Source organism: Dreissena polymorpha, chromosome 1, assembly GCF_020536995.1.
Source record: "Dreissena polymorpha isolate Duluth1 chromosome 1, UMN_Dpol_1.0, whole genome shotgun sequence".
NCBI lineage: Eukaryota > Metazoa > Mollusca > Bivalvia > Myida > Dreissenidae > Dreissena > Dreissena polymorpha.
Window position 1 is genome coordinate 21701686 of NC_068355.1, and position 14625 is coordinate 21716310.

At 34.2% G+C, this 14625-nt stretch overlaps 2 long non-coding RNA genes across 5 annotated transcripts; both read right to left on the reverse strand.

Moving 5' to 3' along the window:
* Positions 1–2210: 2210 nt before the first annotated feature.
* Positions 2211–11352, reverse strand: LOC127874131 (uncharacterized). 4 transcript variants are annotated; one of them, XR_008046642.1, is made up of 4 exons: positions 11197–11352; positions 5309–5602; positions 5135–5266; positions 2211–5090 (listed from the first exon to the last, which is right to left on the reverse strand). It is a non-coding gene; the product is annotated as an uncharacterized LOC127874131 (long non-coding RNA). The 4 variants fall into 4 exon arrangements; XR_008046644.1 differs by having other exon boundaries at positions 2211–5222; positions 11236–11352; XR_008046643.1 differs by having other exon boundaries at positions 2211–5222.
* Positions 11353–11516: 164 nt separating this feature from the next.
* Positions 11517–14288, reverse strand: LOC127874180 (uncharacterized). Its single transcript, XR_008046689.1, has 3 exons — positions 14200–14288; positions 13095–13201; positions 11517–11583 (listed from the first exon to the last, which is right to left on the reverse strand). It is a non-coding gene; the product is annotated as an uncharacterized LOC127874180 (long non-coding RNA).
* Positions 14289–14625: the final 337 nt, after the last annotated feature.

Sequence of the window (14625 nt, forward strand, 5' to 3'; positions counted from 1 at the left end):
ATCAAACATTGTCCATATCCAGTTCAATTCCAGTTCTTGGCAGCATGTGAGTTTGGTTGGTTGTCACCATACCGCACAAGTGGGGTTTCCTACTGCACCCCCCCTTAAAAAAAACAAAGAAACAACAAAAAAACACCACAAAACCACACCAGAAATTAAAAATAATAATCCTGACTTAGAAATAAAGGTAGAAAATAGATGTTCTATGTTTTTAAAGTTACAACAAAAGTTTAAGTACTGTTTTATTATTTTACTTCGTGAGAACACATCATGTTTCCTCACATGGTTTATTATGTATTTCTTCGTGATCAAAACATATGGTTTGTTGATTAAAGCCACACACTTTGCCTCTGACCATAAATGAAATACTTGTTAATCAATACATATAGATGCAATTTGAAAATGTGCAAAATTGTCATTAAATCTAAAGCCTAGTTAGCAAGTTATTAATAGTTTTTCAAACGGTACCGCTTTTAAAACCGAAAGTACGATTTCTAGACGTATACGTCCATTTCGACAAACGCGATTATTTTTAAGTTTTAAAACGCAAAAAAGACGGATTTCTACCTTGTAAACACAAAATATATTGTAATTGGCATAGATAAAATTAAATATATAGCCTATTTAGCAAGTAATTTATTATTTTTCAAACGGTTCCGCTTTTAAAACAAACCGAAAGTAGGACTTCTAGACGTATACGTCCATTTCGACAAACGCGATTATTTTTAAGTTTTAAAACGCGACAAAATATGGATTTATACCTTGTAATCATCGGATATATTCTAATTGACATAGATAAAATTAAATATATAGCCTAGTTAGTAAGTAATATATTACTTTTAAACGGTACTTCTTTTAAAACCGTAAGTAGGATTTCAAGACGTATACGTCCATTTCGACAAACGCGATTATTTTTAAGTTTTAAAGCGCAAAAAAGACCGATTTCTACCTTGTTACCACCAGATATATTCTAATTGGCATAGATAAAATATGTTTCTTATTTATACTTAATTTAATATGCCAAATAAGTTGTTAGGCTTTGAGACGCAGTTTTTTCCCCGTATTCAAATAAAACTATATAATCCGCGTCATGCGAAAATCGGTCTTATGGCATATGCGGCCAGAGTAGCTCAAGCCAAGCCTGCGCACTTTCCCCTCAATGGCTACGCTTTCCGCTTTAAAAAAGGCACGCAAGGTTTGGTAATAACTCCAGAGTAGTTTATTCATTATTCATATTCTTACAAGACTGTGCAATTGCGCAGGCCTGGCTGAAGCTACATGTACATTGGGATCATATTGCATAAGATCAATTTTTGCATGACCCGTCTACAAATCTCATTGCGTCTTATAAATAGAACATCTAAGCACAATACTTGCCGATAGAAAAGTGAATTCACCTTGTGTTGTTTATAGCAAACTGGAAAAAATGTCCGTAGACTATTTTGACTTGCATACGTCACACATGTGTGGTTAGATAATTAAACGATTTTCCTTCTACATGTATCATGGACACTCTACTATTAGGTAGTTCTGTCTCACAATACAAGACAAATGGCATTTACCGATAGGTTTTCATAAATGTCTTTCCCTAAAACATGTGTTATTTGATATATTGAAAACAATACTGTGTTATCAACAGAGAGTAGTCTGCATTTGCAGAATTTGCTTTGACGAATAGCATGCAGCTATTCTGGCGACATGACTTCGACAGCATCAAATTGCATCACAAAAGTTATCAAATTTTAGGATTTACCAGCATGATTTAGTAAAATTATTATGTATGACGACCTCTCAATAACGTCTCTGTCACCATGATGAAAAGTGTGCAAACGTCTTAGTGGTGTCTTTTCTTAAAGCGATTTCCTTTATGTTACTTCAAGTTTATACTGAATGCAAAGACGATGGTGTGCTCAAGTCTTAATCCAGCCATTGTTACCATTTTCACATTAGAGAACCCTGTGACATTGACACTACCCGAAAAATCCAAAATCAAACGATATTAAACCTCCGCGAACGTCAATCACAATGTGAAATTTGAAAGCTCTTCACGGAATATTTCATAAGATATTGACTGTAAACCAATGTCGACCAAAGTATGACGGCGAACTAATGGACAGATAGGCCAAAATCAATATGTGTCCCCTAGTTTCAATAGGGGAGCAAATGTAGTACTAATACAACGGTTCATAGTATTTTTTACTTGAACTTTTCCACAGTACAATACTATTCCCATTTAAATGAGATAACTTGTAGTTATCTACTTTAAATAGTGTGCAGGAACAGACTTGGATCAGCAAAAACACATCACTAACATAAACATGTATATCTCTTTAAGTCACATAAACTAAATTATTTCCATAACAAATTCAATGTTTAAGCAATAACTTGTACACAAACCTTCATAACCATATCATTTCTAAAAGATAATTCCGATCCAAATTAATTAAAAAAGATAGTTCATGCATATCGAATGCATGACATATCTTGCATGGAGTTCTGTCTTACATTGTTTAAAATACATCTTTTCACAGCTACTCTGCAGTTAAATGTTTTCTGCCATCTTTCAAGATGTCAACATTAAGTTTCTAAACCTTCAAGCAAACAATGTTTTCCCTACCGCACATTCAAATAAATATTCACAAATAAAGTCATGGGAATTTAAGTGCCCACATAGAAAATCAATAAATGGTGTTGATTGATTTAGAGAGCATATCATTGCACAACCGAAATATTTAGTATACTTTAACTTCTACGGACTAAACACTGGTTAGTAATGATGGATAAAACAACTTGAGTTGTGTAATGTGCTTTGTCTAAACCATACACTGCATGTAGGCGAGAATATAAACACTCCAATTTAATTAGCTAGACAATGCTTATGTATGAAACTTAATTTAACAGATAACCTGTATATAGTTTAGATAAATATTTTAACATTATTATAAAATACTATTTACAGTAATTTAACTTTAAGGACTATGAAGACATAAGTCAGACATATGCACACACAACTGTGCAATAAATAAGAGAGTCTTTAATCAATATGTGGTACACAATCAATTTATATAAAGCATTTAACAAGTTTCTATAAAGTTTATATAAACCCTATATTTACAAATGCAAAATGTTCATTTGGAAAAGATGAAAATATTTACACATTATTGTACAAACTGCATCTCAAAGTATCAATTAAGTTCAATACAAATATGCTTGTATGGTAACAATTGTTTGATATGCATTCAAATTAACGCAAAATGTAATTTTATTTTCTATGTATCAATATGATTTATTTGAAACATTTCACACAATTAACAAACATCAAGCTATTTTCAGCTGTTAAGCAACAGAACAACAATGTTTCATGCATTCAATTACAGTTCATTATAAACAATCACATGTTTAAGGAAATATGGTCTGATGATCGAGTGAAACAAACTGTTACACAACTAGTAAACTGCCGCTATCATCAGCCATAAGTCAATTATTATCATGTATACTATAAATACAAGTAAAATATAATTGCTACAATATACACATGTCTTTAACAGACATTTTGATCAGAACATTTCCTTTATCGTCGCAAAACTTTAAGCATTGTATGGAAAACTAAATTTAATGCACTTGTTATGTTGAGAGATGAACAAAATCATTATCTCACTTTTTTTCAAGCAAAAACATCCCTCTATCTTGCGTACAAATATTCATCACTCTCGCTTGATTTGCAAATGTCTGATTTCCAAGTTGAATATATTAATTTTTGTTAAGATAATGCAAAATAAAGTTAAACCAATCTTTCAATAGTTGCTTGACTTTATTTAGTGAAAGGCATTACATATACTAGTAACAAGATGTTCCTTTTGCCTAAAGGATATTTGCCTCTTCAGAATGTGTTGTTCTGTATCATTAAGAAAGTTTTAAATGAGCAATGTTTTTTTATTATCTGGCACCTAAAAGATGTACATGATGAAAATTGTTTGTACAAATAAATGTTAACAGCGAAAATCAAAATGGCAACAATAAACTCATGATTTTCATTAACAATACGATCATTTCGCAATCGCTCTATATACAAGTGAAAAATGTACTAACCGATATATACAGTGATCACGAATTATTGGTCAAATTAATCTGGTCGTCTAAATGCCTATACACAAACATATAAAGCATAATAAACTTTACAAAAACAAAAAAATAATTATTATAACTTCGGCCATTATTCCTACACCTCATATTTTCGTTTTTAAATACTCAGTTTCAAAACAAATAAAGCTTTTTAAGCAACACAAAAGTCATTCATAAATCTAATTCATGCAAATTAATAAATAACTGGTCGTAAATACAGAATAGACAATTTAAGGAAGATTAAATGTTTTTGTCTGAAATTAATCAATATTTTCAAGAAATTGTAAGACAATAAACAATATTCTTGATAAAAACCTGACACCAATGGGCACACTTAAGAGTATCAAAGCCATAGCATAAACATTCTCCATCTGGCCTAACAATCCTTGTAACTACCACCTCTATATTACATGTTAAGCCACAAAAAAACTGAAGCATCTCATTACATGAAAATAATACATTTCTTTAAATTTTGTCAAAGTTACCAGCATCATCTAAACAGCTTTGACAAATGTTAAAATCAACATTCATAGACATATATTTTATAGTAACATTATATTTTCCTTAACATTTCCAAAATAAAATGTCTTAATACAGACACAGTAATTGGATATACTATTAAAATACTATTTGACATTATTGCTTTTATCAAGTAATCTTTATCTTATTATATTTAAATATAGTTATTTAAAGCCTTCAACATAAAATGACTGACAGCATCATAGTTCCAATAAAACATTAACTATTGTTTTTCTTTGAACACAACTTGGATGGTCACATAAAAACATTGCTGGCCACAAGACTTTCTGGCTTTCCATTTTTTGTTGTGATTTGTCATTATGCGATTTCTGTCTGAATCAAGTCACTAATTTTCCAATTTCAAAGATGAGACATGTTCACACCAGACATGGGGTATGTAGAGACCTTCAATTGTACATGTTCACACCAGACATGGAGTATGTAGAGACCTTCAATTGTACATGTTCACACCAGACATTGGGTATGTAGAGACCTTCAATTGTACATGTTCACACCAGACATGGAGTATGTAGAGGTCTTCAATTGTACATGTTCACACCAGACATGGGGTATGTAGAGACCTTCAATTGTACATGTTCACACCAGACATGGAGTATGTGGAGACCTTCAATTGTACATGTTCACACCAGACATGGGGTATGTTGACCTTCAATTGTACATGTTCACACCAGACATGGAGTATGTGGAGACCTTCAATTGTACATGTTCACACCAGACATGACGTATGTAGAGGTCTTCAATTGTAAATGTTCACACCAGACATGGGGTATGTAGAGACCTTCAATTGTACATGTTCACACCAGACACGGGGTATGTAGAGACTAGCACATCTTAAACAGCATTTATATCTCTGAGCTTCTTCGGTATGGGGTTAATATGATAACAACGGTAGCAACAGGCTGTCCTTCTGATTTGCTGGTTTGATTTCGTCAAGGGACGTCTGAAAAAAGAAAGATTCATAACAGTTAATGTCAGTTGTTCATTGTATGTGTGTTACCGATGATAAACAAGAACAAGAATAGCACTTTTATACATTGAGTTACATTTAAAGTTAATCATAACCACTTTATTTCCAACTCACTATAAATCTCATCATCAATCAGGAAATATGGGTTGATATTCGACAAACATACATTTCTTCCATTGGAAAAATATTACCTTATCATTTATAACAATAAGAAAGGGCCAACTAGCCAAAAGCAAATAAAACGTGTTGGAGAAGAGTTTTACTGAGATGCATGTGTGAGGTAGGCAAAAGGCAACCGATGCAACCACATTTTACTTTTGACTGAAAACTTCACTACTATGAAATAAATGAACCAATACTAGAGCTTTGTCACGGACGTGACGAATACCCCCACATGCCGCATTTACACAGGTTATTTTGCATGTTGTCTTCACAAAAAAAGCGCACACCATGCTCAATGTTTAAAACGCACTAAGTGACCCCGTGATCAGTTTTCGACCAGGCAAGGCCCATGTTCGAACTTGAACTAAACATCATATAGCTACAACTTCTGACAAAGTTTGGTGAAGCTCTGATGAAAACTACTTGAACAACTAAAAACTAATAATAATGCCGTAATACAAGATCAAAACGAAATATTAAAACACTGCCAAATTTTATGAAAATCTTTATAAAAAAGACAACAATATAGATATAAACAATCATGAACGTTTCTATACCAATATCTGCAATAAAATAAACCCAGAACAAACGCAAAATGAACAAAAATACCTATCAGAGTATGAATGCGCTAAAGCACTGCTAGACATGAAAAACAATAAAAGTCCAGGATCAGATGGCATATCTGCAGAATTTTACAAATATTTTGGAATTATATTAAGCAATATGTCGTTAATTCTCTTAACTATTCTTTAGACACCAATAATCTAACAGAATTGCAAAAACAAAGCATAATTACTTTACTACCTAAGACCGGAAATGACACCCTTTTGATCGATAACTGGAGGCCCATCTCGCTTCTTAACGTTGATTACAAAATAGCTACAAAATCCATTGCCAATCGTATAAAACCTCATTTAAACAAGGGCTGTTTGTAAAACATGCATGCCGCCCCCCCATATGGGCTGTCCGTTGTAGTGGCAGCCATTGTGTGAATACGATTTTTGTCACTGTGACCTTGACCTTTGACCTAGTGACCTGAAAATCAATAGGGGTCATCTGCGGGTCACAGGGTTCGACATTAACTTTTTTAACAGCCAGACCATCGGACCAGCTCCTCTTAAAATGTACTTGCCCGGATATGATGTCTACTAGACCATAAATGACATAACAAATAAACACAATTGTGTCGTGTAACTGTTTAATCAATTATTTATCAGTAAATAATTAGTGAACACAAGAAAGTCATTTTGATGCAAAGAGTAAAAAATAAAATAAAACTATTTAACAACATAAATTGTTTGTTATATTTTCACTGTTTATCACCAGTTAAATAAATGATGTCTGTACAGCAGGTGACATTCATTCAAGGTCATCAAATTCTGGCCTCCTTGACCGCTGTACTCCATGCAACCACAGCTCCAAGGCCCTTTTTCCAGCATAATCTGTGTCAGTTTTACCGTCGGATTCTTCTTTATTAACTTATTTGTCGGATGAAAATCCAATCTTGAACAAAGCCATTCTTTAAATAACATTCTCTCGTCTGCTACGCCAAAATGTTTACATTGATGATACCGATTGTCAATAGAAGTCGTAAAAACATAATTTAAAGTTCTAAGACACTTCAGAAAATCATTAATATTCATGACAACTTGACCAATGGAAACAAGCAATTTCTGCGGGAAGCTCTCCTTCGCGTCTAAAAATAGCGATGAATCATGTGAATTTTCCGCGTTTATTTATATACGCTAGTTTTGTTCTGATGTAAATAACAGATACGAGAGTTATTTTACACATTAAGAGAAAAAGGTTTTCGGTTAGGTATAGTTATATGAATCAGTATAGATTTGTTATGTACGACCAGTCGGACAAGCTAGCCCACAGTTTTACTAGCCTGACCACCGATCTTACTAGACAATGTCTGTCGGACGTGCCTTAGTGTCGAACCCTGGGTCACGATCAATGTACCTATGAAGTGTCATGATCCTAGGCAAAAGCGTTCTTGAGTTATCATCCGAAAATCATTTTACTATTTTGGGTCACCGTGACCTTGACCTTTGACCTTGTGACCTCAAAATCAATAGGGGTAATCTGCTAGTCATGATCAATCTACCTATGAAGTTTCATGATCCTAGGCATATGCGTTCTTGAGTTATCATCCGAAAACCATTTTACTATTTCGGGTCACCGTGACCTTGACCTTTGACCTAGTGACCTCAAAATCAATAGGGGTCATCTGCGAGTTATGATCAATCTACCCATTTAGTTTCATGATCCTAGGCGTATCCGCTCTTGAGTTATCATCCGGAAACCATTTTACTATTTCGGGTCACCGTGACCTTGACCTTTGACCTAGTGACCTCAAAATCAATAGGGGTCATCTGCAAGTCATTATCAATCTACCCACGAAGTTTCATGATCCTAGGCGTATGCGTTCTTGAGTTATCATTCAAAAACCATTTTACTATTTCTGGTCACTGTGACCTTGACCTTTGACCTAGTGACCTCAAAATCAATAGGGGTCATCTGCGAGTCATGATCAATGTACCTATGAAGTTTCATGATCCTAGGCCCTAGTGTTCTTGAGTTATCGTCTGACAACCACCTGGTGGACGGACCGAACGACAAACCGACCAACAGACCGACATGAGCAAAGCAATATACCCCCTCTTCTTCGAAAGGGGGCATAATAATATAACCAGTGTAAATCAAACAGGATTTATCAAAGGAAGATATAATGGCGAAAACGTAAGACTTTTGCATGAAATTATTGAACTATTGGATGAAAGTAACGAAAACAGTATCCTATTTTTTCAGATTTTAATAAAGCCTTCGACAGTATGGATCATGGATTTATGTTTAAATGCCTAGCCATTTTGGATTTAGTGAGTATACCTTACAGTGGGTAATGCTATTTTATAAAGATGCAATATCACGCGTTACAAATAATGGTCATTTTTCAGATTTTTACGAAATACTAAAATTTACGAAATAACAGAAAATACAAAAGCTTGCAAAATGGTATATAAAGCACTTATACTAAAACAAAAACCAGAAGTATTCAAACAATTTGTTAAATGGAAAGAAAATCTGAATAAAACATTAACCAAAGAACAATCTTCAACCAACCAATCAAATTAACTATTGACACCAAACTTAGAAACTTCCAATATAAATACCTCATGCACATTTTACCTAACAGTTCTTTCCTCCATAAATGCAATCTCGTTCCATCAACATTATGTGATTTTTATAATATGCACACAGAAACGAATATTCACATATTCTGGGATTGTCATCCTATTCAAAAGTTTTGGATGGATATAAAAAACTTTATTTACGACAAGTTAGAAAGGTTAGAAAACTTGGAGCTAAATTATGCAACTATATCATTTTGTAATTTGACCCTAGCTAATGCAAACAATTCACATGTCATTAACTTCATAATATTGTTGGCTAAATATTTTATCTTTAAATGCAAACAGGAGAAAACAACACTACTAGTAGAAAATTTTATACCATTTTTTCATACTAGAATTTAACTCGAGGAATTAATCCCAACAACACAAAACAAACTACATATATTTAATACTCGCTGGGCACTTTTTATGCCCAATTTATACACCTACCCTAAAAACATCTTTACACATACTCACTTACATAAGAACACCTACCTTACTTAAAGCAACAAACACCCCTTTTTTCTTTCTTTTTTGTATATTTGTATTATAACCTTTATTGACCTGTGTACACCATTTTTGCAAACTTTTAAATATTGTTTGAAACTATTTCAAACATATTCATTTCACACCAACTATTGTCTTCATAGATGCTATGTATCACAAGTAATATAAAAAAACTTTGTGGAACATTTTGCTCCATGTATGTATTTGTAGTAATATATACTAGGCAAAATACACATGCTTTATCTACAACAATCATAGTCTTCAAAAATGCCATGTACCATTATATAGTAATACATTATGAAACAAACATACTAATTGTGTGTATACTTGACATATTATGTATTATGTTATATGGTAGGTGTATTATGTTTACGAAGGAAATAAACAAGAGCTGTCAGAGAACAGCGCGCTCGACTATTCAAGTGCTTGACAGTATAACGTAAGCCATCATGGGGAAATTGTTCATATTAAATAATTTATTAGATGATCTTTCAAAAATAAAAAAAGGAAAATGTTTTTTTTCGTGGGTGGGGGGGGGTAGGGGGGTTGAGAGGGGAGTATAATGTGGGGTGGGGTCATTTATTAGACAATCTTTAAAAAAAATAGAAAATAACAAAAAAAAATTGGGGGGGGGGGGTAGGGGGGTGAGAGGGGGGTATAATGTGGGGTGTGGTCATTTATAAGATGATCATTCAAAAGTGAAAAAAGGAAAATAAAAATTGGGGGGGGAGGTTGGGGGGCAGGGATTTTGGATTGGGGTGTGGAGTTTTGTTTGGGTGGAATCAATTGTGGTATTCAGGTAAGTGTTGTTTTGTCAAAGAATTAACAAAATCTGATCATAAATAAAGAAGTTATGGCAATTTAAGCAAAATGTTCAATTATCTAAGTATAAAAGGGGCCATAAATCTGTCAAAATGCTTGATACAGTTGTCTGCTTTTGTTAATAGGTTGGGGTCATGTTGGTTAACAAGTATGCAAAATATGAAAGCGATATGTCCAGGAACACAGGAAATATTTGGGGAAGTACGCAAACTTTAACATAGATTTATAAATAATGCATTCCAAGTATATAAGGGGCAATAATTCTGTCGAAATGCTTGATACAGTTGTCTGCTCTTGTTTATAGGTTGGGGTCATGTTGGTAAACAAGTATGCAAAATATGAAAGCAATATGTCAAGGGACAATGAAAATAATAGTAGTACGAAAACGTTAACATTTGCACGCTAACGGAAACGCCGACACCGGGGCGAGTAGGATAGCTCCACTATATATATTTCGTATATAATAGTCGAGCTAAAAATGGAATTTAAAAAAAAGAAAACTACTTGAATAAGAGAGTGGACACCATGCTCAATTTTCAAAACACACTTATTGACCCCGTGACCTAGTTTTGACCCGGCATGACCCATATTCGAACTTGACCTAAACATCATCTGACCAAGTTTGGTGAAGATCGGATAAAAACAACTTGAATTAGAAAGCAGACACTTAATACGGACCGACCGACAGACCGACCGACCGACAGACTAGCTCATCCCAAATACCCCCTAAACTTCATTTGTGGGGGTATAATAAACAAGAAGGCAAGTTCACATGATTGTAAATATGTCTGGTTTTATCACATTAGGAGCAATACTTTTTTAGATCACACACGACAAAAAAAACCCACAGCTGGATTGAAGGATGTATTGACACACAAGGTTAAATCTACATGCACCCACCAATCTCTGAAAGTGAGGCCATGAAAAAGGAAAACTAACCCAAGATTCGCTCTGCATGATGTTCATAGACTGAGGGTTGTGGAGCATGGGGATCTCATAATCTGGAGAAGATGACTGCAAATGCTCCTGGGACATACTCATTGCTCTGCTATACAGGTTTTCTGGAATAAAAGTAAATCATGCCTCAAACAAAACAAATTCAAGGCAATACTAGTGTTTTCAAGGACAAACCCAACTGATTTCAACCCGACAAAACGCTTGTCAGTGCCTCGACCTATCATATCAACAAGGTAATGTCAAAAGATTTAACTAAAGCCCACCTTGTGCCCACAATGTTCTAGAGTTGTAAAGCGTGTTGAAACTGTGAATGCATTCAATGCATTGAAGCTAAAATCAATAGAGAGAGAACATTAGTTCATTTTGGTTTATCACCAAACTTTATTTAAAGAATGTTTAAATAAAAACAAGAGCTCTGCGGTCTCAGACAGATGCCTCCTAAAACAGAGCCTTGACACCCATCACTCAATCCTTTGATGACATATCAAATTGATACCAATTTAACACTTAATGTCACAGTGACCTTGACCTTTGAACTAGTGACCCAAATTTCAATAGACATCATCTACTGTCTAAGACTGGTGTACATGTGAGGTCTCAAGTCAATTGGTAAATTTGTTATTAATTGGAAACGATTCTCGCAATTATTGTGACAGTGACTTTGACCTTTAACCTAGTGACCCCAATTTCAATAGGGCACATCTACCGTCCATGGCCAATGCACATGTGAAGTATCAAGCCAATAGTCAATTTGTTGACGAGTTATTGATCAGAAAGGATTTTCACACCTATTGTGACTGTGACCTTTGACCTAGCGACCCCATTTTCAATAGAGGCCATCTACTGTCCAAGGCAAATGCATATATGAAGTTGGTCAATTTGTTGACAAGTTATTGATCTGACATGATTTTCATAATTATTGTGACAGTGACCTTTACCTTTGAAGTAGTGACCCCAATATCAATGGAGGTCATCTACTGTCCAAGACCAATGCACATGTGAAGTATGAAGCCAATAGATGAATTTGTTGATGAGTTAGTTATAGGAAATCAACTGGTCTACCAACACACCAAACGACAGACTGGCAAACATCCTGCAAAATAATATACCCCCTTTTCTTTGAAGTGGGGCATAAAATACACGAGGCGGGTTAACAAGAAAGGGTTTAAATATACTTGTTCTAGAAAAAGTGTTATTCATAAATGAAGATTTACCAAATGCAACACTTTTTTATGTTCAGTACAAAAACAGAAACTAACGTGAGGACAGTTTAAAAATCATTTGCATGTGTTTTATTTTGAAATCACTTGAATTTATAGGGTTTACATTTACACACTGTTATTTTTTAAGGTAAAAAATAACATTAAATACATTGATATAGCGACTCATCTGAGAATAAGCCAAAGACAAGTGCAATTATGACAGCTTGATTATTGCAATTGACATGTGCACAGGTCGGTACTGGATTAGTCTCTTTATAGGCAGGGCTCTACTTCTAATAGGGGTCAGATGCAAAGTCGGATACACACTCTTTTTAATTGCATCCTTACAAACTGACAAAAAGTATGGTGGAAAAAAAGTGTCAGATTGTGTGCACTGTTGTAGATTAATTTAATATTTTAAATTGATTTATGACAAACGTAATGTCCTATTCGACACACATTGGCATTTTTTTAGAAACAAACAATTTACTGGCTGGCTGATGTTGAACATAAATATTGTAATAATTGTTTCCATATTTTTACTTCAGTGAATAATATCAAATCTATATTTAAACTATCTAAATATATATAATTACCTAACTAAATCATATAATAATTAGGTTTAAAATAAACCCATACAAGCAGGTAAGCCGCTGGAAATTCTCGTATTGTGTCTTGGCTTCCTCTGCTGACGTGAGTCATTTCGTCCCTGCAGTCTCGGATGTCATGTTGTGAAGTCTTCTTTACTGAAAATTATATAAAATATTTTAAGAGAAATGTTTAAAGATATATTCCTGTTCTGTAGTCAATTCGTTTACAGTAAAACAATGGAGCAATATTTTAAAGTATTTTTCTTTCTGTAGAATTTCCGTTTACTGTCAGTGATTGAGCAATATTTAAATGAACATGTTTCTGTTGATGCCCTTTTCTAGTCATTTTGATAAATGTGTATGTGTATTTCTTTTGACCTTGCAGTCAAGGATAACCCATGAAAGTGCAAACACTTATTTCCAATGGGGTCCTTGGTTTTTGCTGAATAGACAGCAAGCAGAAGAGACAGTATTGAGATACAAGGAATCCGGGTGCGATACCCTAGCGAATAGATCCCTTGGTTCTTTTACGTGCTCAGTGTATAGAACCGATACACGCGAGAATTACCTGGGTTTCATACCAGTACATCTCTTGATGGGTGGGAAACACTTGAAGCACTTTTCAGTGCCTAGGCCAGGAATTGAACCGGGGACCTCTGGATTGGTAGACCAGTGTGTTACCACTTGACTACCGCACCACCCGTATACAAATACAAAATTGTAAAAAAATACAAATTTAAAGGTAAATGTTAATACATTAACGTAGTGATGTCCTGCTCTGCAGTCATTTTGTTTACAAATACAGATGGAACAATATAATATAACTTGGTCATCGAGTTTTCAATATCATTTTTCAAACATTATTAAAACCACAACAACACAGTTTATGGAATAACCTAAAGTAATTAATATACAAAATTAAGAAAGAAAATTATAAAAACTGCCTTCTTTTGGGTTTTTAACTGAGATTATTAATATTATTTTGTATTAAAAGCAGTAAAAGCAATTCGCAATACCATACTGCAAATATTGGTATTCTTTGTAGTTATATGTTTGTATGTTTTTTTATATTATGTATATATAGCCACTTTAAATGTGCTTTAGTTATGTCAGTCTGGTCAATCAAACTACTCATGAAATCTGTGAACAAGTACCTTTAAAACCATACACTTTTTTACTGCTGTGACTATCTAAGCCCATGTGACCTTGAACCTGACCATTAGGTGAGTCCAAGGGCAAGGTCTTCATCGCAAGGCACTGGGTGGTTTTGGGAGACCCTCAACCTGGTAAGTAAAAGAGAGGAAAAGTGATTAAATCAAACAATAAATCAAAGCATAGTCAATATATCAATATGTTACAAGGGCTGTTTGTAAAACATGCATGCCCCCCATATGGGCTGTCCATTGTAGTGGCAGCCATTGTGTGAATTCGATTTTTGTCACTGTGACCTTGACCTTTGACCTAGTGACCTGAAAATCAATAGGGGTCATCTGCGGGTCACGATCAATGTACCTATGAAGTGTCATGATCCTAGGCAAAAGCATTCTTGAGTTATCATCCGAAATCATTTTACTATTTCG